The sequence below is a fragment of the Uloborus diversus genome, chromosome 1, assembly GCF_026930045.1.
Source record: "Uloborus diversus isolate 005 chromosome 1, Udiv.v.3.1, whole genome shotgun sequence".
NCBI classification, from domain to species: Eukaryota; Metazoa; Arthropoda; class Arachnida; order Araneae; family Uloboridae; genus Uloborus; species Uloborus diversus.
Window position 1 is genome coordinate 10,420,967 of NC_072731.1, and position 6,000 is coordinate 10,426,966.

The following is a 6,000-nucleotide window of genomic DNA, read 5'->3' on the forward strand; positions in this document are numbered from 1 at the left end:
CAAGGGATCTTCGGCGGAAGGCTGCCCAATAGTGCCCTGTGACGTAAGCTCGTGACGTTTCAGAAAAGCGTAATTTTGCGCGTGGATTTTTGAAAATTCATTAAAAATCAATCACGGTGTTTTAAAATTCGGCGATGGTGAATTTTTTAGTTTTGAGGATCAATTAACAGTATCCATCAGTCAAAATATGAACATTTAATAGGTTGCAACTTCCCTATTGTCAGTTTCAGTTACGAATGACAATTCACATTTACTTCACTTATGAATGACACTTAACAATTGTTATGAATTGTATTTCATAACAATTGCAATAAAAGTGACATTTTTCAATAAAATTTTAACATAAAATGCAATCTTAAAACACAATTTAGAGCATCCAAAATACTATATTATTGAGGCTATTCAAGTAAAGACCTCCGAAATGTGCGTTTCTAACACTTTTTATGAAAAATGAAGCATTCAGTTTCCCTCAGTATCCCTCGAAGGGTTCAAATCCACAGTTTAAGACCCTTAGTTAAGACAGTTAAATTTGAAAGTGATTAGATTAAAAAAAAAACATGGGTCTCAGGGATCGCCGACAAATTTACCCTTTCTACCATTTACCTTTCCTAATTTTTTAATTAAAAATATCATCATGAAAATCAGAGTTCAAGTGGAGAAAAATACATAGGCCCCCGAAACATGGTTTATCTAGGAGAAAAATTAAAATACAGCAAGAGAGATTGAAAATATTGAAATAAATAGTCAGATCAGTGTTCTAAATGTTTAAATGTGAAACTAAACTTTATCAAGAGGTGAAGAAGATAATGAAATTAAAATAAAATGTAGAGTTGAAAAAAAAGGCCTAATGTCATTAAGGTTATTTAAGGTCACCAAAGCATCAGGTTGTTTCAAAAAAAGTTTTTTTTTTTACCTGCGACCGCAGACAGCTTGCTTTTCAAGCAAATAAAAATACCAGGCTGGAAATTGAAAATTTTACTATGGAAAATCTAAGTCTAAATGGTTTTGAAAGCGAAAACTGTAGGCTGCTGATTCTTTTTTTTTTTATCAGTAGTTAAAATAAATAGATAAATAAAGGTTGGGGCCTTATCAAAGGGAGGGGGTGAGAGGGATCCAAAAGCTTATATCTTCCTTTTTTAATCACCACAGCTAGCCTAAAGTGCATTTTTAAAACTTTGCTTTTTAGGAATTCTTGGAAAAACGCCCTTAGTTTAGCATCCAGCGTAATTGAGATTTCAGCTTCGAAAAACTTCGAGGAGAGCCTTTCCGGTGCAAGCTACCTAGAAACTTCCCTTCCGCATCATTGAAGAGCGTCAGAAATCAGGGTAGAAAAAATTTCGGAAGTCCCTTGAACATTTTCCCATAGCATCATCGAAGATTGTCTAAACCTATTACATTTTTTGAGCTTCAATCTCAAAAAAAAAAAAAAAAAATAGAGGATAGAACCCCGGAATCTCCCCTCCCCCATAACAACATCATGGCAGAAGAGTTTTTGACATATTCCCTAAAATTAAATTGAAACCTCAAATTAAATCTAGACACAAAACAATTTTTGTAACTGGCCATAATCATTTCCCTATCTACGTACTTCGTTTCTCACTTTCAGGTTCTGTATCAAGAAAAAGTTCATGTCATGGTGTCATGGACTTTCAGGTACACACCAGGCCTTTATATCTTCCACTAACCTCATCATTTCACATCTTCACTAATAATAAAGCTGAAAGTCTCTCTGTCCGGAGGATGTCTGTGGGATGTCTGGATCTCTGTGACGTGCATAGCGCCTAGACCGTTCGGCCGATTTTCATGACATTTGGCACAAAGTTAGTTTGTAGCATGGGGGTGTGCACCTCGAAGCGATTTTTGAAAATTCGATGTGGTTCTTTTTCTCTTCCAATTTTAAGAACAAAAAAATCATAAGATGGACGAGTAAATTACGAAATTATCATAACGTGGAACCGTAACATGTGCACAAGCCAATTGGCGAGATACAAAATTATCATAACGTGGAACCGTAACATGGGTACAAGCCAACTGGCGAGAAAATTCAACATAAATTTTTGGTAAATATACAGGCGAACCAAAAGACCTTTTAGTTTTTCTATTACGGGCAAAGCCGTGCGGGTACCACTAGTTAAATATAAACCCCTCACTTTTTCCTTCCGAAAATCTTCGCACAGCTTTCTTTCATTCTCATGAGAATACATTAATACACACCCTCTTTTCATTCTTATCCAGAGGGGATTATCTTGTTTAGGGTTTTTAAATTTAAGTTATGAACTCCTGTAAGAAAAAATTATTGGTGTTTCTAAAATTTAATAAACTGTTTTGTTTTTAGCCCCCCCCCCTCCCCCTCACCCAGAGAACATAGTGATTCACATTGTCTATGTTTGGTTTAACAGAATTATTTTCATTTAGTGCCAATTTTGGTATTTATGCCATTTATCACGCAGCTTTGTAATTATAATCATTATGCATTTTTAATGTATTGTATTGTACTTCTTATTGTGTTTTCTAACATTCAAATTCTAATTGTGACAGGTAACTGGGGTCTATATGGTGTATGTATATGCATAACAATACCAAAGATCGTCTACAGTGTTGCGTTGATAGGATTTAGTTTCGAAAGTTTACCATCGATCTTATCTCTTTTTATTAACATTACGAAAGATATTTAAAACACAGTTTCCGAATGTACAACATTGAAGAATTTGAAAGAAAGCCCCCCCACCTCCCCTCGTCATCATACAGTAAAGCACGTCAGAAATCTCGATTTTAATGTTCAATTTTGGAAAAATCTCTGGAGAGCCCCGCCATTACTCCTCCTCCTAAATTCATAGGAGGTCAGTTAAAGTTTTGTTTTTGGAACTTAACTTTTGAACAACTTTCTATGCCTTAGTTTTTATCAAAGAAAGCTTAGAATCACGTTTTTAAGACTTCATTTTAAGCAAATTCTTGGTGGATGCTGCTCGAATCTCTCCTTTCACTAACATCGCTCAAAATCTTCTAAAACCGCGTTTTCAGAGCTAAGCTTTTGAAAATTTCCTGGACGCCATCTTTCTAACATAATTGAGAATAATATAAAAATCCAATTTTGGAGTTTCACTTCCAAAAAATTGCCAGAAAAAATGTCCAAAAAATTGCTTTCGAACTTCTGCTCTCCCTACACCACCAGAGATCATCTAAAATTGAGTTTTTAAGCCTACAATTTAAAAAAAATTCCGGGGAGAAACCCCCAGACCCCTTATTTCTGATCTAATGTTATACTTACAATTAGGTTTACATTGCTAACATTTAATGTCATGACTCCCATAAACAAGAAAATAAATCTACTCTCTTTCTCTCTGTGTATTGCTGCATGTGTTTGACAAAATTAAGGGGTCAACCCGCTTCCCAAATAACCTTTCTATTCTAACAAAAGATATGTTAGAAGATATTATTACGGAAATAATCAATGAAGCTCCAATCATTTAAAAATATTTAAATAGATTATTTTATCCCCCCCCCCTTTTTTTTTTTAAAAAACCAAGATTTAGTTTATCGTGTATCAATTGTTCACCATTAAAACACAGAAAGAATCCGTTCCGTTATTTTTTTTTTTTTTAAGTATTTAATTTTTACGAATGATTTCTTCATATTTAAGGGATATCGTTTCGCAACCGTTTGGTAAAAATTTGTATTAGGAGCTATGGGGCCGCGACATTCTTTATGCCAGAGCCGATTTCTTGAACCAATCCGCCACTGAAGGTGGATGACCTTAATGCAAAAACATCATTTGTAATATGTTGTTTGCTATTATTTTGGAATAGATGGGATTAGCGAGACCATGCCTCTTACTATTTGGTGCTTTCTGGAAGATTCTAAGTATTACAAATGATGTTTCCCTTCAAGGTCATCCGTCTTCTTTTCGTGGTCAAGCTTAACTAAGTGCAACCTGTAAATACTGATTTTTTTTTTTTTTGCAACCACATTTTTTTATATACAGTGAAGCACCGCTTATACGTTTTTGAAGGGACTATGAAAAAAGCGTACAGATGAAAAAATGTATAATTTGTAAAGAAAATGTATATTAGACCCTCCAGGGACAATTTAAAAAACGCATAATTGATAAAAACGAATAGAAGAGAAACGTATAAAACGTGCTTCACTGTATTATGCTATTCCACATAGACTAAATGAATTTATTGGACAATTCTCATTGCAAAATATGTCACTTAGTTTTGCAATGCATTGAAGTTAAGAACTGAGCCACAGTGGCAAAGTAAAGCAACAAATTTGGAAACCTGATTTTACTGCTAATATGTTTTCACAAAATCATTTTGACCATCTGCTTTATTTATAGTCATTAGGAAGGCTAACCTAACAGGAAATTGTTTACGTTTGAATTTAAAAGGCATATTGCTATCGAATGAAATAAATGGTATCCGAGGTATGAGAAATATTAGCGTTATATAATAATCAATATTTTTTTTTTTTTGCTGCAATAATATTTTTCTGCAGTTTTATAATTATCAGTCTTAGGTCAACCCTTTTCCTCCAGTAAAGTGCATGATTAGTCCGTAAATGTATTCGGAAACACTTGCAAAATTCTCTCGATTTGAAGACGGTATAAATTTGTGCACCTTAGCATATTGGCAGCATTTCTGACCAATCTGCGTTCAGATCTTTCATCTAAAGACTCCGTAGCCCACTGCTCTCTTCTTCGTAAATTATATTAAAGTGCTCTGAAGCCCAGAGGCTCACTGGTAGCCCTTCCACGCTGCAGGTCCGGGTTGGGCATGATTGATTCAGCTGTTCATTCCTTCAGTGGGTCGATAAAATAAGTTCCAAGTATGCTTGGGAACTAAACACCGGGGGTTCCGCGTTAGGCTGACCTCTTAACCGGAACATCTGCCTACCCCAGAGCCCTTGGTTAGAAGGAGTGATATGGGTACAGTAGGCCTTGGCCCTCATAAGCTGTCGTGCCACTGGATTTGGTTTCTTGACTTTTAAAACACTCATTCTAACATTTTTTTTAAAACTAAATCACTGCTTTCAGAGAATGTCAGAAGTTGCTTGCTCTTTGCAACTGTTAGACATTTTGAAACACACACATATATATATATATATATATATATATATATATATATATATATATATATATATATACACACACACACACATATTTTGACACTGAACATAGTATAGTTAATGACTATGAAATGTTTTTAAGTGTGTTAACATTGTGGGGTTTTTTTCGCTGCAATTTCTTTTGCATTCAGTAAATGAAGGAAAGAAAGATTATATTATGTTTGTAATTTTAGTACAAAAATGTTCCTTTGCATACTCATCTCAAAAGATAATGGTATTGCAAACTTTTGCTTTATAATAATCCAATGCACGAGTTGCATGTCAAAGTAATTGTCCCCTTTTAAATGTATGAAAATCATAAGTGTTATGATATTCATATTAAGAAAAGAAAAACTACTTTTTTTTATACAGATAAAGCTAGACCAATATTTGGTGACCGGTGAGTGAGCATAGCGAGCTCGGATCGCGTAGCGATCCGAAGGGTTCCAGGGGTTGGCGAGCGTTAGCTTTAGGACTAAGGGTTGTGAAAGTAGAACTTTTGAAGGTTAAACAAGGACATGCTGTATAAGTAGGTTTGCCAGACTTCTGAAATGTTCCACCAGGACACCCGAATGCCCCACACACACAGCGTCACTAGTATTCGAAAGGGCACGCACCTGTGACTGATTTTTGGATTGTTTTACAGGGAAATTTATTCTCAATGCTATGAATAAATAGTTACTAGTCATAACATAAGCAGATAAAATTTGAACATTTCACTTCTTCAATGTAAATTATTTACAATTTATTTTAGTAAGAAAAAAACACTTTGAGTGAGGAATAAAAATTTAACAATATTCACAGATACTTTTCATTTTGTAGGACTTTTTTAAAGTCTTTTTTTTTTTTTTTTTGGGTGCGTCTATTTGTGTGTGTGTGTGTAAAAATCCTCAC

General features: G+C 34.5%; 1 protein-coding gene across 1 annotated transcript in view; it reads left to right on the forward strand.

The window, feature by feature from the left end:
• Positions 1-6,000, forward strand: part of LOC129234422 (small nuclear ribonucleoprotein G-like) — a 64,720-nt gene that overhangs the window by 58,113 nt on the left and 607 nt on the right. The gene's annotated exons all lie outside the window — the stretch shown is intronic.